The 26749-nt window shown below is 32.5% G+C and overlaps 1 protein-coding gene across 1 annotated transcript in view; it reads right to left on the minus strand.

Moving 5' to 3' along the window:
- The window catches only part of LOC129225102 (murinoglobulin-1-like), a 146313-nt gene extending 120868 nt beyond the window's left edge, over positions 1-25445 (minus strand). Inside the window, exon 1 of the mRNA XM_054859661.1 lies at positions 25323-25445. The gene's annotated coding sequence lies outside the window, so the exon portion shown is untranslated. The remainder of the gene's footprint in view (positions 1-25322) is intronic.
- Positions 25446-26749: the final 1304 nt, after the last annotated feature.

Consider the following 26749-nt stretch of genomic DNA (forward strand, 5'->3'; position numbering starts at 1 on the left):
CTCCAGATCAATCAATGAAAAAAAAAGCTTCTTGAGATCAATCAATGAAAAAAAAAAAGCCTTCCTGTGATCAGGCAATGGAAAAAAAAGCTTCTTGAGATCAATAAAAAAAATAATAATAAAAAAAAAACCCTCACTGGGATCAATAATTGGGAAAAAAAAATAAGCTCAGTGCATTCTTCGTGGAAGTTTGACAGGGACAAAGTGTTTGAACACTGTAAACAAATAAATAATTAAATGGAAAATAAAAGCAGAAATCTTAAATAAAACGAAAAACAAAATCAATAAACTTTTTTCGTTGCATTTATACATGTTAAAAGGGGGGGGGGGCAAACGATAAAGTAATCCTCCAGAGAACGAATTTCACTAGTCAAGAAGCAATAGATCATGTGGTCGCAACCTACTATACGCGATGACAACAAATTTTTGTGATAGACGTCAAGCTTTGGTTTCATGGAAGGCAGTTCAAGAAACGCTGCGCTAAAGCATAGAAATTGAGCACAAAAGATACGTTGATTTTAAAAGTTTTTTTCTCCCCCTTGCTTAACGCATTCTTCCATTTCGTAACGGTAATAATTATAGAGTTTAAAAGAAAGATAATTGGGAAAGTTTGTTAGAATTTTCGTACTTCATTCCAAATTACAACTAATAAGTTAGTGAAAATATAAAACTATTAATGAATTCAGCATCTTCTTAAAAGATATGAATTCTTAAAAAACCCACAGAAGCTTTCTAATTTCTAAAACGAACTACTTTGTGTGCACAAAAAAAGTTGTAAGTATAGCGCAAGCGAAATAAAGTGCCCCACATGAAATATACCCAACGAAGTACATCTTGTTAATACATCCTTAGTGCACAATCATGGGGATAAAAGCATTAAGTGAAAAATCTTTTGAAAATAAGTATGACATTAATACGTTCATAAAAAAGGAACAAACTTTTTATTGCCAAATAGTCAACAAATGAAAAGAAATGACATTTGGAGAGATCATGAACACTAATTTCACCCCCCCCCCCAAAAAAAAAACAGAGATCACGGATCAATCGAAAAGGAGTGTGCTTATAAATGAAAGAAAAGCCCACAAAATGCCTTTTGTCGGATACATTATCATTCACAAGTTCATTTCTTTTATGTTGCACTAAAAAAAAAAAAAAAAAAAAAAAAAAAAAAAAAAAATCCAAGAAACCGAAACACGTGTCTGCAAATTATTTGCAAATTCTACGTTTTGATGATGTTATGATTTTTTTTGTAAAAAAATGCTGGTATGAACAAAGGTAAAAAAAATGCAGTAAATGTAAAAAAATAATTAAATACTAATACAAGTAAAATTAAAGAAATTAAGTAATTAAGATTTTAATGAACATTTGCGTGTTTTCTTTTCCAACTTTCACTCTTTTTCTTTTTTCTTTGTTCTATGAAATCTCTTCTTTAAAATTTCAGTTTTATTTTATTTATTTTTTTTTTGCTGTTTTCGTTTAAAACAAAACATAGTGACGTTTTCTATATTTTCTTTAAAATATTCTTAAAAAATTCCCTTCTTCGATGTGAATTAGTATCATTCAATTTTTAACTAACTTAACTTTACAATTCGGATTTAATGTCTTACAAAAGAAGTGCAGGAAGTCTATAGTTATCAAATATCATTTTATACTTAAATAGTCTGAATTCCCGTCAAATGCGTAAACTTCGCCGAAATTTGAAAAGAATATGAGTTCCTTTTAGCTCCCACGCAAATTATCCCCTGTTTGCAATGAGTATATAACTTGAAGCGAAGTGAGAAGAAAACATTCAGTTTCAAAGGAATGATTTTACCATTTTCATTTTGTTTGCACTGAGCACGCAACAAGATCACAACAAACCACCCCAATCAGGTTTCCTTAAGATAGTCAACATCCGAGACGGATTACCCTACTGCTCTTGTTTCTTTAATTACCTTTTTTGTTGATTCACCTTTTTACTACTTATCGTTAAAGAAGGTTCTAAGAATGTGACACAACGTAAGAATGAACGGAAACAGCTTAATGGACAATAAAAAAAGAAATCCTACTTTTTGTCTCAGAACTGAAAAAACACGCTCTTGATCATTTCAGTCAAGTTCAACAAACAATGACTTCGCTTGAGCCTACAAGTCATATTTTTAACAAAAAAAAATTTCCCCTTGTTTTTAATGCCTCTCCTTCAGAACCAGTAATATTCGGATCACGTTGTAATGCCGCTAGGAGAGCTAAAATGGTTTTAATGATCCATCGAAAAACTCTCGTTGTTGAGACACAGAGGCATTCTTATGTGAGGCCACGGGAGAACAGTGACTTCCCAAAATGTTTCTTCTTTTATAAATTTGGATGCATGATTTGGAAAGTTTGGAAACAGCATTACATAATTACAACTATTTTTATTTTTTTTATAAATGTTGAGTTTAGTCTCACGCATGCACACATTTTATTCATTTATTTATTTTTATCATTCAGTAAAACTCCGAGTTCTAGTCCATAAATTGAGAACTCCCCCTTTCAAAAGTTTAGTTTTGGAGAGATGAATGACACAGATTGACCCGACGTTTATACCTCTATAGCAGAGATTTTTCATATATCCCACGAAATAGGACAATTCCACGGTGTCGGACGTAGAGTCTGCACGAAATTAGCCAATAAACGTTCATATTTATCAGAGTTAAAATGGATGAACTGAGCCAATTTGTTTTCTCAATACTTATACATGTACGAACAATATGAAAACCTATGTAATTTTTGAAAAAAAGTTCAAAATGTAAATATTAAAAATAAAAAACCTCATGGTGTCGGACGTATATGAAAGGGGAACTGAAAATTTACTTACATTGAAAAAAAACCCCCAAGATTCAGCTCAATGAACTCTTTTCAAAATTTTTGACTGCTTGGATGTTTAAAAGAAAAGCTGAAATATGGATAATTTTCTCTTTTTAACTAAATTAACTATGGAATAAATAGCAAAAAAAAAAATATATTGTGGTGTCGGACGTAGAATGTGCAAAGCAGGTAACGTCTGACAGGAAATAAAGATCTTAAAAAGTTGTTTGATTCTTAATTTGTCTATAGAATTATATATTATGAATTTTTTAAAGCATAAAAAGGGGGAAAATATGCATAACAGGAGCCTGTGCAGGATTTTTCAGCTGTTCATTTTTTGTGAAAAATAAAATAATTTTGTGAAGATTGAAATAATTTGAAACTCTACATTTTATGCGAAAAGAATATTGGGGGAAGAGTCATGGCGCAAATCATGCCATGAAACTTGTTACGGGAGATGATTTTCGGAATATTTCTTTCTTTTTCTGACAAAATATTATTCATATGAGTTTTCATTGGGGATTTTTTGGGAGGGAGGGGAGGGGGCGGATGCCATTGCTTTAGGGGAGATGGACATCCCTAATGCATCAATATCTATATACCATTCAAGAAGATTTGCATTTTAAGTCTTCACTCATAAAATAAGGAAAACACTATAACGAGAGAAATTTGACGCGTTTTGTTTTTTTTCTTTTTTTGCAAGATTTCAGTATGTGAACACCAAAAAACTTAATCTTTAGGGAAAAAAAGAAGCAAATGTTGATTTATAAAATATTAATGAAGGAAAATATAATTTACAAACAAATAGTAAGAAATTTTGATGTTGATTACAAACTGCTGGAAACAAAACTGAGTATTTTGAGGCACTAGCAAGGGTTATTGCGAGTTTACCAAAAATACCAGAGTTTTTCAAGCGAAAACTGGGAGAGGAAGGAGTTTTATTTTTGAACTAAGAACCCTAATGCCTTCTTAAATATTCATAGTTTTATACATAACTACTTTAATCACTTTTGATAAGTATACAAGAGACATTTCTCATCTTCAGATACCTTCGCCAGTCAAAATATTGTGCATATGTTATTCAAATTTGTTATGAAAAATATATATATATATATATAAATACATAATTAGACATGAATAACATGCGTTAATTATTTACATTACCAGGAATTTTCGTAGACTTATAAACCTAGTTATAGTTATGAAAATATTGTTGTCGGACGTAGAATTTTTCTGAATATTTATTAAAGCATAACTAGTTTTTTGAAATTTATTTTAAATGATTTTATTTAATTACATATAAAATCAAAAATTTTTAGACAAAATATTTTATAAAAATCTCCATTCAGTTCTGTATTATATAAACTTTTAGCCAATTTGGTGTCGGACGTAGAATTACAGAAATGCCTTATATAAAAAAAATCCTTAAAAATAAAGTTATGCAGTTCAAGTGTAATTTTTTTTGTATATTACTCTTCTAAAAGAGTTTTAAGAAGCATATTTAAGAAAGAATAATTGAAAAATGCGACAGTGTAAGTATCAAAACTGGGTAATTTTGCTTTTTGCTGCATATATTTGTTATTTCCATACACTTCAGATAATTATCTTACTATTGATACCAAATTTGAGAGGTAACGATTAATTTAAAATTTTGCATCTTTTCCCCCTTTTCTGTGGAATTGCCCACTAGAGAAACTACAACTTTTCTTCCATCTGTTTGCATACATCTAACAGCTATTTTACGCGAGCAGCAACAAAAAAGTTAACAAAAATTAATGTGCATTTCTTAAAAATGTTGCTAAATTCATCTAAAACGTGATTATCCTCACCTTCTACATTGCGAGGCGATAACTTGGAGCTTAACCTTTTACTGAACATAAATCAGAAAAAAAAAAAAAAAAAAGAATATACAAGCTTTATTCTGCTCAAATTTATAAAATTATTATTGCATCTTTATTTTATCAGAACAAACTTTAAGTGTTGAGCCTCCCCCCCCCCCCCAGAACGGAGATTAATTTGTCATACATCCTATTTAATACCACCATTAGTGCAAATTTTTAATCTTATGGCGGTATTGCAGTGCTAACGTAATAGGCTAGGAAATGAAATGCAGCTAGAGGTGATTAAGCTTAATATATAATTATTACGTACTAGAAAAATATGAAATTAAACTTCACTTGTTTAAAAAATTTATCAGTTAATAATTTTCTTTTAACATAGTCATAAAACCTTCTTTATATAGCTATTGATGTACAAACTGTTTAAACAAATAACCTATCAAAAGCGTAAAATGTACGAAATCTCGCATCCTGCATAAAAAGTTGTGAGATCTCATGTTAAACCGAGTTAGTTGTTTTACTTAATTTCTTGAGAAATATCTATTTAACAACTTCGTCATAAATAATTCCCTATTAATTTTATCACAACAAACTTTAAGATTAGTTTTCGTCACCTGAGCCCCCCCCCCCGGAACGGATTTTAATGTGTCGTACATCCAGTTCAATACCGCCGTCAGCAGAGGCGTAGCTAGACCTGACTTTCGGGGGGGGGGGGGGGGTTCTTTTATATATATATATATATATGTAAATTTTTTTAGTATTATAAAAAATAACAGGGAGATGAATCTTACATACTTTGGAATGGGGTGCCCCAATTCCGATACTTGTGTCAAACAAAACAAAAGCAAAGAATTTATTTTTTTAATATTATGGAAAATTCAACTTTTTTTTCTTTTCCCTCCATTTAATTTAAAGTGAAATTTTCTAACAACGTCTTGTCAAAACCAGTCTATCCAAATCAGGGGGAAATCAAATATCTGATGAGCGTGTTCCGTTCATTTCAGTGTGACTGCTTAATTTAGAGGCTAACACACATCTACAAAAGCTGGCATCCCTGAAAGCTAATAGATACTTCCATTTCCATCTGTAAACTGGATGCTTGACTTTCAATCTCATCGGTGGTCAGACTATAAAGACTATTTTTACTAACTTGGTTTGCACTAAAAGTATGAAATAAAATAAAAAAAGGCTTCTTGAAATTGCTTTTCATATCGTTATATTTATATGTTGCTTTTTATGTATTTACATTTATGCTAATTCTAAAGCAATTGATAAGATTTGAATAAAAAAGTTTGGGAAGAAGTATAGGGGGTAGAAAGTTATTCGCTCAAATGCATACCATGTGTTCTCCTTTCAAGTCTTTATTTTTAATTTTATTAGCTGCTTTAGAATTTGCATAAATATCTATTTGAGAGAGCAACAGCAATTTTCGGGTATTATAAACAGAAGTCTTTTTTTATTTTCTACTTTTTAATTCGAACCAAGCTAATAGAAATAATCTAGATTCATCTCGTTTTTAAGCATTTTATTCATGTAATGCTATGCAGTTTTTCTTTTGAATTAAAATAAAATTATCTTCAGAAGGGTCCGATCTGACTAATGCTGCTGTGCAGACTGTACTTCGTTTTCTTCAGACGACGTTAACTTTCTCTTTTTAGAGCAATCCTTTTCATCATTTTAATTTTTTTCTTTGGGTTGAAAAAAGCTTGTTATCGGTCTTGCTCGCTTCATTATGCTACAATTTTCATTTAGAATGTACTATTTTAAACAGACTGCATGTTTCCAAAAGAATACGCAGTATATACTGGCTGAAAAATCAATGTGATTGAAATGGATACTCTGGTTAGCAAAGGTCGTTTTGATTATGACCTATGGCACACACGAGACCAGACCAACAAAAACCTCTATCGTCTCGAATTCCGGTTATGCTATAATTTTCGGATTCCAAACTCAATGATCTTTAAAGCAGCAAACAAAAACATTTTCTCCAACTCAGAAACAGAGGAATTGTCTTCAAGAGCCGAGTAGGCAGTGGAAAAAAGGGCGAAATGCGTTCCACGAATAGGCTTTCCAGGAAGATTAACCAAAGGACAGTCGTTTCGCGCACTTTCTTTTAAGAAGAGTAAAGGGGTGAAATTCACAGGTTTGACATGTTAATGATGAACATTTTAAGTTCATGGTTAAAGGTCATTCAAGTTAAAAGCCATTTCGCTCTGTTATCTGGATTAGTACTGTTCTTTGGTTGCTCTCTTCCTTAAAATTGTGATTCCTTAGAAAACCGAAATGGTAGGAGTGAAAAGAAAGTATAAGTTTTTTTCAAGTGATGAAAAAAGGAAAATCGTAGAATACTGGCAAAATTAAACTTGCTGCAATTGATAACCTCAAGAGAATAAATAATGAATCGAAAAAAAAAAAAAATCTGGGACCAAAAAGCAATAAAAGACTTTTTTTGAAAAAGATATGCTTAAAGTTCCTTTTACTGTGAAAATGATTCCTTAAACTCGCAATAAAGCACTTAATAATGTAATAATAGAATAAATACCTAACAAAACCAATAAAGAGGAATTTTAATCCTCTTTATTGGTTTGTATTTATTGGCCATATTGTCTTTAGTATTGATTTCAAATTTTCACTATCATATTTCTATAAAAAGTTTCTTAAAGTTCCCGTATTTCAAAACCTGTTTATCTCGATTTTTTTTCTTTAATGTGAAATTCGAAAGATACAGATTCGACTGTATGCAATATTCCCCACTGCGCGGCTCATAAAATTAAACATATTTAACAATTTGCAGAATCTATGACAAAAAAAGGCTGCATATACGTGGATTTAACAAATCAATCTCATTTCTAAAGCGAAGTGTCAAATTACACTCAATTATCATAAAATTGTCACAACAGAGGGAGGCGTCTTTATGCTTGAGGGTCACACATGGAGAATATTTTCAATGGCATTGGGGGGGGGGGGGCGCGAAGTGAATTTTCGACCTTTGTTACTCAGAAAAAAGTCGTTTTGATTTTTTTCTTCATTTTTTTTCTTTCTCTCCCCCCCCCTTTTTTGAGACTAACGTTTCGGAAGGGGGGGGGGGGTTTGTCCCCCCCCCTTAGCTACGCCCCTTGCCGTTAGTGCAAATTTAAAATTTTTGACTTTATGGCGGTATTGCTGTGCTAACCTGCTGGACTTGGAAATGAAATGTAGCTACAGCTGATTAAGTGTAATATGTATTTATTAAGTATAATTGCACTTCATTTCAAAGTTCAACGTGTCAGCACTGCAATAATGCCATGAAATCAAAAATTAAATATTTGCACTTATAACGGTATTGAAGTGGATGTACAATATGACCTAATGCGTCTCAAATAATGTATGTAAAGAACGTAAATTTTACGAAACTTAAAATTATATTTTGTCTGTAAGATATTTATACTTTTTGGCAAGCAAACTATCTTTAAGAATGCAATCTTTTACAAAAATTATAAACAAACATATACTTCCAGGAGAAAACAAACTGTGATTGCATTTGAAAATAAAAACAAGGGTTATTTTAGGATGTTTAGCGGTAAGTTTGCAATACGACTTGTCAAGTACTTGACGATCATTATTAGGTCACCCACAAAACTTTGGCCGCAATCCGTAATATCACTCTCTGAAGTGTCTGTCCAACACGAAACTTATCGATCATTATTTCTCCCGATCAGTTCTTTCCATGTCGCTTTGTATTATTGATGTATTACTAGATTAGTCATTAAAATTTGAACACTTTTGGCTTATATTTTGTTTGTAATCCAATCATGGTGGCGTCTTGTTTTCAAGGAATCATTACGTAGCGTGTCTTGTATGATTCCTTCAAAACAAAACACTTTTAATAAGTTGGCGGTTAACCTAACTGATATTTTCCTTTTTAATAACAGAAATATTTCTGCATTTCATTTGCAATAGAATAACACTAATGTAGAGCCTCCAAAGTAGAAGAACCGAAATATTGAGGGAATAGTTACTCAAAACAAAAAGGGAAAAAAAACTATTTTTACCCAAAAACAGGCTTGTTAAAATAAGATAGCTGTATTTTGACGGCTGTTAGAATAAGATAACTGCATTTTGTTTATTGCTTAAAAGATAAATAACGCTAAAATGGACCATTTAAGTTTTTAGATTTGTGATTTCTTGTAGTTAAGCATGAAAACCTCCTAAAATGTTAACCAATTGATATCTTTCACAAATAAAGAAGGACTTAGATAGTTTTATAATCAAAATGCCTTAAGAAGACTCAAATGGAATTTTATGAACCTTTCTATCAATATTTATCTTTTTGAACATACTTTAGTACCAAAATCCGTTCAATGAAAATTAATACCAAAGTCTAAGATCCGACTTACATTGACCTTCCTTATTAAGTTTCCTCATATCTTAAGAACAAAAATGCAGAAAAAAAAATATTCCAAAAATGATGGCATAGAGTTATGTGAACAAAAGTGGACAAATCATAGGTTTGTTGCGATTTAAAGTTTCAATATCTGAGCAATTCTGCAGATTTTCTGCAGGCGTCTTCAAATGCATCAGAAGTCGGCAAATTTTCTGCAAATTTTTAAAACATTTAAGAAGCTCAAAATTTCTCGTAAATGACGCTTATCCGGCTCAAAACTCATTTTCGCAGGGAAAAAAAATTATGTAATGCCTTTACAAAATTCTGCAAAGATTTTAAATAGCAAAATTTCGTAATTTGAAGATACCTACAGAAAATCTGTAAACTGCACAATTGTTTAAATTTTATATTGCGACCCACCCTATGATTTGAAAACTTTTCCTTAGAAAACCTTATATCAGTGGTTACCAACGTTTTTGGGTAAATCGCTCCCATCTAGAAGCTGATTGACACTTATCGCCCCCCCCTCCCTTCTTTGAAAAAACTTAAGTTAGCGCTGGTGACCATCGATATTATTGAAACAATAAATAATTTATTTTAATCTGAATTGAAATGTACTTAAAAAATTAGCACAAAACAATTTTATTCAATCACTCTTAAACTAAAAAAAAAATATAAGTACATTTTTAACCTTTTTTTTTCTCTTTCTTTTCCAACATAAACCGATAGGTATTTAAAAGGATAATCAATATAATCGATTTACTTTTCAAAAACAGAAGTACATTTTTTATGAAACTACTATTTTTCAAATATAATTTAGGGGATTAAAAGTATCTTTTTTGCGTTTTTTTCCCCTTCTTTTATTTTATTTTCCAAAACGAACCAATAGGTGTTCGCACTTTTCAAAAACAGAAGTACATTTTTATGCAATTATTATTATTTTTTTAATTGAAATTTGGGGGGATAAAAGTAAGGGAACATGAGGCAAAGTGAAATAGCGGGGCAAAGTGAAATTGTGAAATATTTCCTCTGCTTTTAGCTCCACGTATCTGGTATTACTTTAGCTATGTAGTACCATACGTAGTCTATTCTAATCTGGAAAAAATACAGGCGAAGGTTAAAGCATTTGGTAATACAGGCAATTTTTAAAAAAATATTTATATTGTAATATTTTGTTGTTAGTCAAAAATTATTTTTGTTACTATAAAATGATAAAATTATAGTTATTAACATTTTAAATATTAATTGAGACCTCCTAATATTCAACGCAGTATTAATTTAGTTAATACTAAGCTTATTTTTATTTTGATTAAATTGTACAATTAGTCAAGTACATACGGAGCAAAGTGGGTGGGGCAAAATTGTTTGTTTGATTTACTCACTATCATTTAATATTAATCACTTACATTTTCATTTATTAATTAATTCATTTACATACTTTCATTAGTAATTCACTTATTCATTTATGCACTTATTTTCTTATTCATTCATTATTTTACTCGCTCATTTTTTTCTCATATATAAATTGATCTATTTATTTAATTATTCGTTTATTGTTTCCTTATCTTTTCATTTATTCATTCAACCTTTTATTTACCGATTCTTTTGATTAAAAATATGTTTTATAATCGAATAGAAAAATATTTCATCAGAACGATATTTTATTTTCCACTTTGCCCCATGAAAAAATAAAGTGAAAATGTTCCACTTTTTTTTGAGGACTTCCAAGAATAAAAATACTTAAAATAACTTGGAAATACTTAAGCAAAATCATTGACGTACTTTTCGAAGGCAGAAGTAAATTTTTTTTATGAAATCGTTATTTTTTTCCAAATTGTAATTTGGGGAAATTTAAAAACTATTAAAAGAAAAAAAAAAGAAAAGAAAGAAAGAAAAATGTGTGTTAACGTGTCATCGTGAATTTATCGCCCCCTTGAAGATCCAAATTTCCCCTTTTTGGGCGAGCGCTCCCAGGTTGGGAACCACTGTCCTTTTCCACCGTATTTATCAATTTATCTACATATTTATACACAACTGATTAGGAAACTCGATGAGGGTAAGATCAACCTAAACAGGATCTTAGACTACCACTATTTCGTCTAAAATTGTGAATATTATGTAGTTTTGTATTTAGAGGTAGTAAAATAAATGGTAAAATAATTGCTCAAAAAACACAAAAATATGCTGCGTAAGAAGTTCTGCTTCTCAAGACGGATTTTCAAAAATGTTTTATTTTTAAACGCAATCTATTTGACAAAAACATAAAAAAGAGAGGTACTTCAGCAATAGCAATTTTGTGTCTTTATAAATGAGTCAAATTAAAGACAACCTATGTTTTCAAGTAATATAAACGTTTTGGGCTCTGAGCACGAGTGATCAAGTATAGAAATGCTTCTTTTGTTCCTAATGTCATTTATCACATACTTAGTATTTTTGCACTGTTTTTATTATTTTTTTTAATGAATATCAGATAAATATAGTTTATGCTTCCGAGTAAAACATTGGCAAAACCTCTACGCAAAGAAATAAAATAATGTAAAAAAAGCACAAGTATTGTCTTTTAATCATTATTGCAGTTCAGTTTGCGAAAGACAGTAAAACATTTTATTGCTGGACTGCACCAAGGTCACGCCTAAATGTCACCTTGACCTTGAATGACATTGAAAACCTTAACTACTGTGTAAATATAGTCGCATCGAACAAATACTTCAAAATAAAATTCTTCGATTTATTCCCGCTTGACTACTTCTTAACCGCAATTATCTCACGCTGTCATCAGAAACAAAGAAAAAGGCAAAACGAACATTTTGAATTCGGTAAAAATATCGGAGAAAATATGTACTAATGCATATTTGATGTCTTAGGATATATATGAAATGATTCCACGAATTCATGTGGTGATTAGTCAAGCGGTTTTTTTTATTTTCGGCAGGGCCTTTTTCACCTGTTGCCTTTCTAGGTGTACCCCGACGTCTTTTTAAAGAAACTGCCATACCATGTTATCATGTTAGTAATTATAACTATGGAAGTTATGAATCTCAACAGTTAAACAAAAGTTCCTTAAATGAGGCGTTGAGAATTGAAAGGATGCAAGTGCCAAAAAATTAAAATTTGGAGAAAACCAATACAAATGGTGTGAGAACCTCTCTTCTGTTTCGGGGCAAAATATAGTATTGGATGCCCTGGTAGGTGCTGCTACAGCATCAGGCCCGAAAGGAGGCCATGTCTGCTTAGTCGGAAACTAGGGGCTTGGGCCTTAGGGGGTCCGGTTAGGAACATAAGTAGTAAATATTTACCAAGTTTCGTGAGGGGAGGGGTACCCGGCGACCAAACTGACTAGGTGCCCGCCTTGGTTCTCAGCAGCACTGTACAGCATATGATGTTTAAAAAAAAAAAAAAAAAAAAAAAAAAACTTAAATGAAAGTCTGCCCAGAATCTGAACGAAACATGCTTTATTCAAAACTTAATAATGTCCACTTACATCCCTTTGTTTCTCACTGCCTCAAATGATTTTCAATGTCGAAATATCTGTATATCAAGAAACAAAAATAAGTATTTGAAAGTTATAAATATTGTTATTGCGAATGTTCACACACACAAAAAAAAATAAAAATAAAATAAATAAATAAAATTGGTAGAGCCTCCCCCCCCCAAGTTGCCCTTTCAAAAGCATCCTGACGTCTTTTCTGATGTGCAAGTCATACCAAGTTTTCATGTCATTGAGATTGTAAAGAATGTAATGCAATTGTAATGTAATTGTAAAGAATGTAATGTAAATTGTAATGCGAATATCTGTGATGGAGTGCTTTAAAAAGGGGCGTGGCGTAAAATGTGTGAAACCCCGGATCTTTGAATAGATTGATTCTGATTCGAGGAGGGAAACAGGGAATGCTTGATAAGTGTTTGCTGTTGATTCATAGCAAAGCATGTCACCATAAAATCTCAATATTCAAACAAAAGCATAAATATATCAGTTTCAATGCTTAGTATTAAAGTATTCAAAAATAGCAGCTAATGCGGGACAAATTTTCAACCTAAATATTGTGACTAACTAAAGATTGACGGAGTACAATAATCCTTTCAGTGATGCCCACTGACCAAATATTTGCGTACAAAGCAACAAAATAAGTTCTTGAAAGTAAGAAATATTATTATTGCTAATGGGTTTCAGATTTTATTTTTTTATTATTTAAGAAAACCTTGAGATGGTCTCTGCACACAACGAGAACGAAAAGACCTTTTTTCATTTTTTGCTTAACTTAATATCCGGATGTTGATTGTACGTAAAGTTTAAAGTTCAAGGTATGATATATGAAGCTTCCTTCAACGAATTTACATTTTGTTTTACTTAGTTTTGTTTTGATTTTCTTGCAAAACAGAGCTAGTCTTCTTTTCCTCACTATTACATATCAAATGATATTTTAAACTATCAAGCATATAAATCAAAGCCCAAATATAATTAGATATTTAGCAGTTTTTTAACCTAACTGGATACCCGGCAGCAGAAATTTATTCAACAGCATTCTTCACCCTTTATGTATTGGCTATTCAGATTCCCAAACATAACCCCATGTGATTTTTTTATGGGGTTTCGTCAATGATAGTGTTTATGCATCACCATTGCCTACAACATTACAAGAACTGAAAGATCGCGTATGTGTAGCATTCAGGGTTCGCCGATGTATACCAGTCGATATAGATCGTGATATATATCACGATGTATATCCGATATTTATTTTCAAAATATTATGATATTTTGATATTTTCGATATTTATTTTTTCTACTACGGTATTTTCAATAAAAAATTTATATTAATCTATTAATACTATTCATTTTTTTAAAAAATAACCAAAAAGATATGTACTATATTTTTATGATTTATTAATACATCATTAGTAAACAAAGTAATATAATATTTCTTTTTATTTTATATTCATAAAATTATTAATAATGTAACAATTTTAATTCATATTAAAAGTGCCTAATTAAATAATAAATGTGGGTCACAAAAAAAGAAAATGTCTAATGACTATCACAGACTAGTGCATATTTTTTATTTCTGAATCATATAACTGTGTAAAAGTAGTTAACAGAATAAAAATATAAAACAGCTAAATTGCTAAATTAACTCCATTAAAATTGATAAAAATGTAAATATTAGATATAAATTATGAAAGAAACCTTATTTTAAGTCTACATATTGTAATAATAATTTTAGAAAATAAGGAGTGATTTGAGAATGCATTTACTGTTTTGAAGACTTTAGTTTGTGCTGGTTGAAAAAAATACCGGAGAGATATCAAAATATCCTATATACGTCAAAATATCGAATATTTTGGATATTTTCGAAAATATGATATTTTCGAACGCTAGTAGCATTACGAAAAATTGACAGTGAAACACTTCAAAATGTATGTTAGATGTCTGTCGCGTACAAAATGCGCACACATCGAACATTTGCGAGTGAAAAATAACTTGGATAGTTTATCTTTATTTTTATGTATCATTTATAGTGCTAAGTAATAGTTTATGAAATATAAATTTTTAAAACCGTGATATTCTTTTATGCTAACCCTGTATTATTTAACACCTTTAATTAGCATCAGGGTTCGCCGATATATTTAATTCGATATATATCATGATATATATCACGATATATATCCGATATTTATTGTGAAAATATCGTAATATTTTGACATTTTCGATATTTATTTTTTCAACTACCGTATTTTCGATGTAAAAAGTATATTAATCTATTAATATTGCTCATTTATTATTAAAAATAACTAAAAAGTTATGTACTATATTCTTATGATGTATTAATACATCATTAATATAACGAAGTAATATAATATTCATTTTTTACTTGTACTTTATATTCATAAAATAATTAGTAATGTAACAATTTCAATTCATATTAAAAGTGCCTAATTAAATATTAAACATTGCTCAGAAAAAGAAAATGTCTTATGACTATGCATTTCTGAATCACAACTGTAAAAGCAGATAACAAAAAAAAAAAAAAAAAAAAAGAAAGAAAAATGACCAAAACAGCTAATGCTAAATTAACTCCATTAAAATTGATAGAAATATAAAATGAAAAAAACGAAAGAAATCTTTTTAAGTCTACATATTGTAATTATAATGTATAAGAAAATTAAGAGTGATTTGAGGATGCATTTACTATTTTGAAGACTTTAGTTTGTGCTAATTGAAAATATCGGACATAAATCAAAATATCAGATATTTTCGAACCCTAAGTAGCATAATGTAATGCTTCAAATTTAGTTTGTGGAACAATGATATCAAATATTTCAAAAAAAAAAAAAAAAAAAAACATTAAAAAAAAAATGGACATACTCGAAGAATTACTTTCTATCTATTCAAAGAACCGATAAACCGAGCAATTGGTAGGTGCGGATGGTCTCTGAGGGTGTCAAATGTCAAATATCTATTCAAAAGTTTTCTTAGGAAAAATAAAGGGGTTATTGTTTTTACATAAATGGAAATACATTGGGGAAAATATTCCTAAAAAAAAAGAAACAAACCGGTAGAGGTCAAGCAATTCTTACGTTATTCCTCCCGAACACGTTATTGTTAAGATTTTGAAGAACCACTCTTACATATTTTCTGATTTAACACTTCAAACTTATCAGACAAACTCCTTGCTACCTTAGATGCTCCCTACATTGTTACTCTCCATTCGATTACCACTAAATAAGTAATTACTACAAGGGAAATGGGGTTACCTCTCATACTACATATCTGCTGACCTTGATCCCGCGATCGATCAAATCAAGAACATGCAAAGGATGCGAATGACGTCCCGTTCTTGTTTGGAATGATAGATCAATATTATATCATTCTTTATCGGGATAGATATAGCAAATGATAATAGGGCTCTGTGCTGTCTTATTTTATAGTAAAAACTAGATTGTTCTTTTTTCCTCTGCAAAGATTTTTTTTAAAGAAAGAAGTAGATAAAGAGGAATAAAGCCGTATTTTTTCACAAATAATAATAAATGAAAAAAAAAATTAAAAAAGAAAAAAAATATTTGACGCGGTGAAAAGATTTAAAATGCACAGAAAGCAACAAATATTGTAGACACACGTTTCGGGGCTACAAGTTCAAAATTTTTTCAATGCAAAGATATGATCTTTAGGATGCAGAGACATCCGACGAAAGGTTTCCGTGATATTTCTTTTTCAATAATTTTATAACTAAACGAATTATTGAGTAGTACTCTGGAACGCAGGCGGACGCAGTGATGGTAACCAGAAAAAAAAATCCGCTCCCCCTCCCCCTCCTATGATACAATCTTGGATGTTTTTGTTCTAGAAATTCCGGATTTAAGCAAAAAAATTTTCCACTAACGTATAAAAATTAACAGATACATTTATTTCGTTTTATCTTACATTTAATATACTTCAAGAGTGTTTTTATATATTTTTTTTCTTTTCCGTGAATGGTTACGCTTTGATGAGGAAAAAGGCAACAAATGCTTCCGCTGTTCCATGACTTGAACAATTATTTTAGATTTATAAAAGTCTTTAAAAAGGAAAGATTAAAAAAGCAAATATAATTGAAAAACTATCAGCAAACTCAAAAAAAAAAAAAAAAAAAAACTAATATGTTCAATTCTGTTACAGGAAAAAATATTCAGCACAATTTGATTTTACAGTCTCCAGTTTGCACGGAATATTGTTTTTATGCACAGTGAGGGGCTCCACGGTCGAGAGGCGGAAAGCGCTTGTTCCGACATCTGCCTGATCACAGTAAATAAGGTCGTGATTCTAACGGGTGCTTTGAGTGTTATTTCCTTCTCTTTGTGATGTTGATCTTTGCTGTTCAGAGGGAAGGAGCCTCGTTTGCAGTCCTTTAATGTAGTATGTGAAGCTGTTTAACTTCTTGTATAGTAATGGTACCCTCATTAGAACCTGTTTTACTTAGGCTTGTCACTTTCACCATTTTCACGTGACTGGTCTTCACTTCCTTCTCCCCATAATGATTGATTGCCAATCATTAGTTATTATTAGTTTTATAATGTTAATTTGGTTATTTTTGATGACCTTAGGGGTGATAGGGTTCGGAATTCTCTACAGAACTTTTTCAAAATTGGAATCCTGAAAATGTGATTACAGGTCACCTTTGATAAAGCTAGGGGGGGAAATGGAGTTCGGTACTCCCCTCCGGATATATTTGAAATTGAAGTTTCTAAAACGCATTTTCAGACGGTCTTTTATGATTTTAGATGGAAGGTGATATTGGAAACACTTTCCCTGGAAAGCTACCTTCCTTTAAAGTGTAATTTAAAAAAAAAAATGGTATTCGTCACCATAAAGTCGGATACTGCTGCCCTCTAATGATACCCGAAGCTACGGTCGTATTTTAAAGTATGAAATATAAGAAAATAGTAAAGATGTAATAGTGACCTATATTGCTATTCCATTAAAAAAAAAAACATTTAAGAATGAAATCAAATACGGCAGGGCAAGAAACAGTGCGTACTAATTTGATTGTTAAAATTTTTTTTAATGTTTCACATTTTGAATTAACAAATTTAAAAAATCAAATGCAATATTTCATAACTATCAATTAATCCTCCCCCCTATAATTATAAATATTTATTTACCAATCGTAAAAGTACACTCGACTAAAGTTTTGAGACGCATTTTCAATGCCTGAAATACGCTGGTAAGAGTGTTAGAAATCTCTTACCTGTAACATGTCTACAAATTTTGCATCGCTATTATTTTGAAAAGGGCCAAACAGTTGCCATTTTGAAGAAACTTAATAATTATCGTGGCTTAAGTCACACGTCAGAAAGTGATTTGAAACATAACATGTCTCTTTCATGTCACAAACCTGTCTTGCCGCTGATTAATTTTAATACCTTTCTTCCTCAATGACAAGTTTCCCTGCGGCTTTATTTGGAATTCGTCAGCGTGCACGAGGCTGAATTATTTTGAGAGTTATGTCACGCAGCAATAGAGTGCACCAGGTATGTTACTAGATATCTGATGGCAAGTAGATGTTTAAAAAATCATCGTCGCCCTGATTTGAAGCTTCAAGGTTTGGTTTCTTAAAGCAGTTAACTTTTTTTAATGATAACTTTTTTTTTCGTGTGAGTCCCCTTCACGAATTTTTCTTCCGTTGCTTGAATGAAATATTCTGGGAATAGCTTACTTGCAAATGAAAACATATTTTTTTTTCAAATAATGTGTATTTTGTTGAAAAAGTAACTTTAAAATTTATTGCAAATGATAAAAGATCAAATACTGCAATTCTGAAATTTTGGTAAGCTCTAACCCTTTTCAATGTTCACTTTTTTCGATGCTCTGGTTTCAAGGGCGGATTCAGAAATTGTTCAAGGAGGGAGCGGCTGATTTTTCAACTTACCTCTTTCTAGGTATCTGATTTACACATACTTGAGGGGAGGGGGAGGCTGCCACATAATTTTTATCTAACACAGCTAAAATAGAGATAGCTGTGATAGATAAAATAGAGATAGCTGTGATAGATAAAATAGATAGCTGTGATTTTGATCAGATTTTAAGAAGGTCCCCGAACCCATTCCTTCCCTTTTCCTAAAAAAGAGGTTTTCTAAAATTGTGTTTTAAAACTTCAATTTCTCAGTAATTCCGGGGAATGTTCCGAGGCTCTCTTCCCCTAATATGATCGAAGATTGTCTAAAATTGCGCTTTTTTGAAACTTCAGTTTCGAAAAATTACTGAAGGAAAGTTACTGAACCCATTCCTTCCCCTAATGACACTCACATTTTGCAAAATGCCCGAGGGGACACTTCCAAACTTCACTTTCTAACATCACCAAAGATCGTCTGAAATTGCCTTTTTGAAATTTCAGCTCTGGAAAGTTTCCCGTAGGGAGATTCGAACCCCATTCCTTTCCTTGACGTCGTCAAAATCGGCCTACATCTGCGTTTTAGTACTTTTAATTTGAAAAAATTGCAGATTCAGGGTCCTTTAAGGGAGGGGCGATCGCCCCCATCACCCTTCATTTGTATTTGTCCTGGCCTGGTTTTTCTTCAGTAACTTGAATGCAGTACTCTGGGAATGGTTTACTTGAAAAGAAGACTTTTTTTTTCTCAATCAATATGTACTATGCTGAAGTATAATAACATCAAAAATGAACACAAAATGTCTTAAAATATTTTTAGTTGCAAAAGGCATAAGCCCAAATACTGCCTTCCATGACAACTGAGAACATTCACTTAACGGCCTTATATTCACTTAACTTGAATTCCAATAACGGCATTAATTGAAAAATTACATGAATCATGTCTAGTTTCCACAGAAGTTTCGCATTGTTATACTGACATAGTAGTTGAAGATCGTACATTGACAGTGTATGCTTAATTCGCAATTAATTTTGATCTTTTCTCTATTTTCATTTTACAAAATACTTACTAAAACGTCATTTTTGTTATTTTTTTTTAAGCAATTAATTTGAGTTAAAAGGAAGAATACAATTTTTGCGTAACTTTTGTCTGATTTTCATGGAACTCCGGGGTACCGCGAAACATAATTTAAGAAACCCTACTCTGTCTGAAAGAAACATTTATCTACCCTTGTACAAATTAAAAAGAAAAAGAAAAAAAAAATTTGTGTCGTTATTTACGGCATTACACTAAATTTAATTAGTAGTCATCCCGAGGGACTCTAAGTCACTCTTTCTCTATTTTAAACTGCCCCATTCATATTTTAATCAGGGCTGCGGAGTCGGAAGAAAAATGACCGACTCCGGGTATATTCTCAATTTAGGGTTTCAAGAAGTGGAAAAAAAGCTACCAGTAAAAATCAAAATATAATATTCCGTAGACTTAACGTTGACGCGAGTAGACAAAATATGACTAAATACAAACAAAATGAATTCAAAGTGGAAAATTTTTTTGACAGGCTGTGGAGTCGGTGGGAAAATAATGACCGACTCCGACTTCTAGAATTTCAGGATGGTCTTTGCTGCAACTCCTTAACCCCAATATTAGTCGGGCTCCAACTCCCAGATTCCGCAGCTTTGGCAGAAATTTTACTCGGAGGGAAAGTGACCTACTCGACTCTTAAAATTTTAAACCTTCGACTCCTCGACTCCGACTTCTTTACCTCAAAACCAGTCCGACTCTACAGACCTTATTTTATTACCTGTATTCTATTTTTGGTATTTTTATTTTCAATGTCAAGGCATATACAGAAGAACAAAAAGGTTATAAGTACATTCAAATAACTAGAACAAAAAGAACAAAAGGTGGAAAGTGACCGCACTCATTGCATCAGAAGTCTCGAGTTCGCCAGTAGAGAGCTGTTTCAGAGTTGCCGAAAAGAGATGAACATCGATCTATTTTTGGCATAAAACTGAAGAAACACTTCTAACTGTCTTATAGTTACCCAAAATTAAGAAAAAATAATTATTAAATCATTTAAAGTGTATTATTAACCTGGTTCAAAGTTTTTCTCAGCGTTTACGGGCACTTTGGGACGTTAGAATTAGGATGCGAAATAAATTATTTTAATTAGGGGTGCACCGATTAATCGGCAGTACAAATCGGCATAAACAAATGTGTATATGATCCCACTGCAACCTCTCCTTAACTCTCCCCAATGAAAAATAAAAACTTAATAATGCTTTTGTTTTGCTTCTCAAAGAAAATCAGGATCATTTTCTAAATTTAGATTACGATACCCTCACAACAGCTTTTGATAACTCAACCTTTTTTTCTCTCCAGTCATTCTGTTTCATAGAACTATACATAGGATTACATTATACGCTTAAGAATTTACTCTTGTAACTATTAATTTTTGATTCAACAAGAAAATTATTATTATTCAATATTTTTCGATTAAAAAAATATGTTCATACTTTTTTTTATTATTATTACAAACTGATAGTTGAAACGAAGTTGTTTCTTAAATTTAACTTTTCTATTTTGAATTATTATACACTTACATACATTGTTGCAACATTTCTCATGCGTCGCTACTTTTCCCCCTTTAGAATATTGCTTTTAAATAATCTTATAATTTTTAGAAAGAATAAGTCTTGCATAAAAAGGATACTAATAAATAAAAAATAAATTCATATTAAAGTGCCCCTAAATTAGCATGCTGACCACACTTCCCCCAATGTATTTTAACATTTTCATGTCTAGTTATCACTAGGTAAATACATCAATAATAATAAGAAAACTGACTCAAAGATATCGGAAGAAATATTGAAATTGTCTCTCAGAAATAAACTATCAACTATTTCTCGTCGAAATAAAAAAGGGGAAAAAAACTTATGGAGAAATATTAGTCTTAAAAAAAGTTTTGATCGTTAATCGGACGATTATCAACAACTGATTGATCGGTAATCGACCAATTTACTTATCGGTGCATCCCTAATTTTAATAAAAGTGGTGCAAATTTATAACAGAAAATTCAATCTTCTTAATGTTTAAAAACGACTCCCCCCCCCCTCTTTGTCTTTTCACAACATCACAAGATCTCTGTCATTTTTACTAATAATAATGCTGAAAGTCTGTTTGGATGTCTGTGACGCACATAGTGCATAGACCATTCGGCCGATTTTCATGAAACTTGGCACAAAGTTAGTTTGCAGCATGGGGGTGTGCACCTCGAAGTGATTTTTCAAAAATTCGATTTTGTTCTTTTTCTATTCCAATTTTAAGAAAATTTTAACGAGCAAATTATCACAACGTGGAATAGTAAATTACGAAATTATCATAACGTGGAACTGTAACGTGGGCGATCCATTTAACATAGCAAATTGGCGAGTGGGGGTACTTAATAATGCTGAAACTATCTAAGAAAAGCGGTATTTTGATCATAGTTTGAGTTAAGCAAATTGAATGTGTTTGAAATGTACGTAACTGATGTGCTTAAAATTAAAAATAAGAATTAAGCTATGCGAGTTGATGCGAAACACTCATAGTTAAGCTACTAAGTTATTTATGAAAAATGTTTTTTGGTAGACCCTGGTTTTAAACCCAATTGTTAGTTAATGGATAATAATATTTCCCAATCGTCGGTTAGGATTACAAGAGATCAGTAACCTTATTGGGGATAAATTACTTCTGAAATATTCTTTTTTAGTTTTTTTTTTTTTTTAGTTTTTTTGCATCAGTGATAAGATTTTATCTTTATAAGTTCAAAAGAAATCTTTCATTATCACATTGAAAACTTTTTAAAGTGTTTTTTAATATTAATTCAATTCATTAATTATTTGTAATAATATTTGGTTTTAAGGGAAAAGAATTGTTTTCTATAGGAAAATTTGTATGTTATGTTCAAAATCAGAAAACACGCAAAACAACGGTACCTAATCTTTTTTGTAACTTGGCTTCAGTATTATTGGTGACGGCATTTTATTTAACAATCATTGTAAAAAGTGGGCCATTAACAGGTTTTATTTTTTTAAATCACATATTATTTGAACACTAAAGGGATCCGTCCCCTGCTCGTTCTACTCACGAACCCTCGTTCATCAGCTGTGATGGCTCAATGCCCCTTGCGGCGGCTGACAATCTATGATTTTAATGCTCATTCCCCTGTTGTCCTGTAGACATTCTGGATGTATTGTAGACTTTTATCAGTTTATATGGGGTCAGACAGGGCGGAATGGCTTCCTTTGTACGTCCTGTATCCAACGGTACCAGGATTCAGGGCCGAAAAGAGGCAAGGTCAGCCTAGTCATAAACTACGGAGCCGGCCCTCGGGGGGGGGGGGGGGGACTGACTCGGGGAGCACTTGGCTCGGGATTGATATTTTATAAGTTTTACGATAGGGGGTTCCCGGTGACCAAACTGACAAGGGGCTCGATTCTGCCCTCGGCGGCCCTGCCAGTATTGACCTGGTAAACATTGACAGACCGGAGGAGATAGCGTTACAGACATATAGACAGACGCGCACAGGTTTTAAAAGTATTGATTGAGGCTGTCTACAAATGATGTCACATTTTGAGAAGGACTGGGGAGGGAGGGGGGAGTCTTGAAATTGTAACAGTTAGGAGGATATGTTTATGAAAAACAGTATGACATGTGGCAACGAGGGTAAGGTGAAGTAGGGTATTTTGTGAAAAATGGGGGGGGGGGGAGACGAGTCTTAATGTTGATGAAAAGTGTAACATTATTTATGAACAGCCCCATTTCCAGTATTTATCGTTTGAGTTCGAAGTGCAAAACAAGAATGAAATGAATCGATTTGAACAACGATGAAAAATACTGAAAATATTTCTAAAGTGAATGTTGTTGCCGAAACAAAGCAACTTTGTTTTAAAAGCTATTTCGGTAGAATTAAAACACCTATCACGGCTTCTGAATTCATCTTGTGAAGAAAGTTTGTGAAAGTGGCACGCTAGTTGATATAGTCTTCCTCGCGTATGTTGGCGCTCGGCAAACCACAATGACCAAATTTTATTTACAATTTCTCAAATTTTATTTATAGTTTACCAATTTTATTTACATGCAGCAGTCAAAATTGTTTACAAACATACGTGAAGAGTTCAGAGATTATTTCATTTAATTCGTAATATTGATGTTAAGGGTAGGATAATCTTTATATATTTCCCACTTTCTATGCATTCAAAAGCAAAAATTCAATTATTAGAGTTAAAAATCAAGTTTTGAGATTGCTGTAAGCGAATTTATATTCGAGCTTTTATGCACTAGTCTTAACAAGTCCTTATTTGACTTTTCTGGTAGCGTATGCCTGAAGATGAACTTATTTCCTTTCCAGTGGAAAGGCTCAGTAAAAACTCATAGAATGAAAACAACCAGGCATACATTGTGGGTGCTTTCCAGGTGTACAAAGAACTGTACAAAAGCCAGTTAGGGCAGGCATTTCCTCCCATATACCCGCACTGATGACTACTCGCTTGTGGAGTTAACTTGGACAAAATTGACTTCCTTTCTCCGCTATATATTTTTTTGCCGAAATTTTTAAATACAATTCTTAAGGTAGTACAAATGCGGTTCATTTGAAGCTTTTACTGCTTAAGTGTCAAATACTATTGTCTTTACATGAAATACACCGCCAGCTCAGTCATTCCAGCCGAGGACTGCAGTTTCGTGCTTATTAGCACTCATCAGCCCGGCATAGGAAATGACTGAGCTGGAGGTGGAAAACCTCTTAAGGAAACCAAGAGTGCCAAACAAACTGGCAGCTAATATAACTGGTCTGTGCTAATTCTGTATTAGCTACCAGTTTATTCAGTAAATTACCGCCCATTAGCCAGGGCTGAAGCAGAAATACATGAAATACACCACCAGCTCAGTCATTTCCAGCCGAGGACAGCAGTTTCGTGCTTATTAGCACTCATCAGCCCGGCATAGGAAAGTGACTGAGCTGGAGATGGAAAGCACGAAACTGCAGTCCTCGGCTGGAAATGGCTGAGCTGGCGGCGTTTTTCATGTAGCTACCAGCAGCTCAGTCATTTCCTATGCCGGGCTGATGAATGCTAATAAGCATTCCTCGGATGGAATAACTGAGCTGACAGTGTATTTCATGTATTTCTGCCTTAGCCCTGGCTATAGGGCGGTAATTTACTGAAAATACCATGCTATTTTCTTTGTTTTATGTCAACAGTGTCCACACAAGTTTCGTTCAATGATTGGGTGTACTCACTGGATTTAAATAGTGACATGACAACTTTTAGTATTGCCGTAAGTATTTCATCTATTTTAACGCCTTAACTTGTCTTTCCTAACCATTTTTGCGATTTGTAAATCTAAAGTTCCAAACAAGGACTCATCTTTGATATTTTGAGCGTATTTTTCTCCAGCAACTATCGTTTTACCATGAAGCCGCAGGATCACTATCTATTCAGGTGCGCTCCGATGAGAGGTCACGGGAGATCACTGTGACTTCCCCAAAAATTTTCTTATTCGGCAAATTTTGACTGACGATTCGGTGAAATTCGGTGCTCCATTCGTAAATATTATCATCATTCGGCGAAATTTCGGGTTCCATTCGGCAAATTGAGAGCTTGTGTCCTCCCACTCCCAGAATCGAACTAGGGTCATTCGGGTGAAATGCAGCGATTTTAACCTTTGGTGCACATCAGGTCTGTCAGAAAGATATTTGAGGAACATAATACACATTTGACACCAACTGCATGCTTTGAAAAATTAAACCTCGTTTCATATCCATGAGAAAAACGAGATTGAGGGGGGGACGGGGTAAATGCAACAGCATACAAGTTTACGAAAAAAAATTTATGTTATGTAACAGTCAGACAGGTGAACAAGAAAATGTCGGAAAGAAGGAATTCAGTACTTACCCCTTTTCCTATCCGTCACACTCTGATATACACACAACAAACCGCAGAGCACCAATCGTAAAATAGACTCGCCTAGCCGGTTGTCCTGATCAGCCGCGAGGCTGAATCCTTCCAGATAATGACAGACGCTCTGGCAGAGCGTGGAATATAAACGCTCTTTTCAACCACGTGTGTTTGGCAGCAGCAGCTCCACAGATATGACGTCATTCCTGTCGGCTGGAAATCAAGAACTCGTTTCCTTTCGGAAGAAAAGGGGATGATTCCCAAAGTGATTGCGTAAGGTTTGTTTCGATTTTGAAGGAACGTTACGTTACGAAGATAAGATAAAAATTGTTGGGGTTGCTTTTACTGGCGGCTTTCTTTTTCGAACGCAACCAAAAATAGTTCATGATCATCATGGGTGTTTTTCTGAGATGGGAGAAAGAGAGAGGGGGGGGGGATTGTGGAAAAAATTTCAACTCAGTTAATGGTTTTCTTAAATTATTTCCGGGGCGAAGCGCAAAATCGGAGAATTTATTTAATGCTAGAGATAATTTCATCAGTTACCATGCCAGTTCTTGAAATAGAGGCGACATTTTATTTATTAGTTTATTTTCTTTAACTTCAAGTGCAAAACTATATATGTTTTAGTTTTTTGAAACTTTATGTCATAAATACAATAACTAATGCAAGTATCGTATTTGAAATTAAAAAAAAAAAAGTTCTTGGATTTCGATTTTTGATGGAAAAGATTTTATCACAGATGTAATGTTCACTTTGTAGACCAAGACCTACACAAAAATGTTGATCTAAGATACAAAGAAATTTTTTTCCCCAGAAGAGAGCTCATAAGCTCATTAAAACAAATACATTACATCAAAAAAATAATTTAAAAAATCGTTTGTAAAGCTCTTTCTTCCGGGGAAAAATAAAACTCCTTGGGTTTTATTTTCCCCCCTTGCCAAATAAAAATAATAATAATAAATTAAAAAAAAAAAGTAAAAAAAAAAAAATGTCCACTTAAATCATCACTTTTGTCATCAAAAAGAAAAGAAAAATATTTTGAGCAACTCCTAATGTAAAAACATAAAGAACTCCGAATTTCGCTTTATTTGCCGTTGCCAAGAAAAAAGCACAAATTTAAACTTTAGATTGAAAAAATCATATCAACAATAATTATTTCAGCGTAAAAAACAGCGCTTCCGAGTCGGAGACGATCTGATTTTGAAGTTAAGCAATCGGGTATCGAGAGTTGAAAATTTTAAAATTCCAAGAGTCGGAGTTTGTCATCTGAATTTCTGCCAAAGTAACAGAGTCGGAGTCTCACTAATTTTGAGGTACAGGAGTTGTAGTCGGAGTCGACGGTCCTAAAATTCTAGGAATCGGAGACGGGAGATGGTCATTAACTTCCCACTGGCTTCACATTCCTGGTAAAAACATTTGCGCTT

This window comes from Uloborus diversus, chromosome 6, assembly GCF_026930045.1.
Source record: "Uloborus diversus isolate 005 chromosome 6, Udiv.v.3.1, whole genome shotgun sequence".
Classification (NCBI taxonomy): domain Eukaryota; kingdom Metazoa; phylum Arthropoda; class Arachnida; order Araneae; family Uloboridae; genus Uloborus; species Uloborus diversus.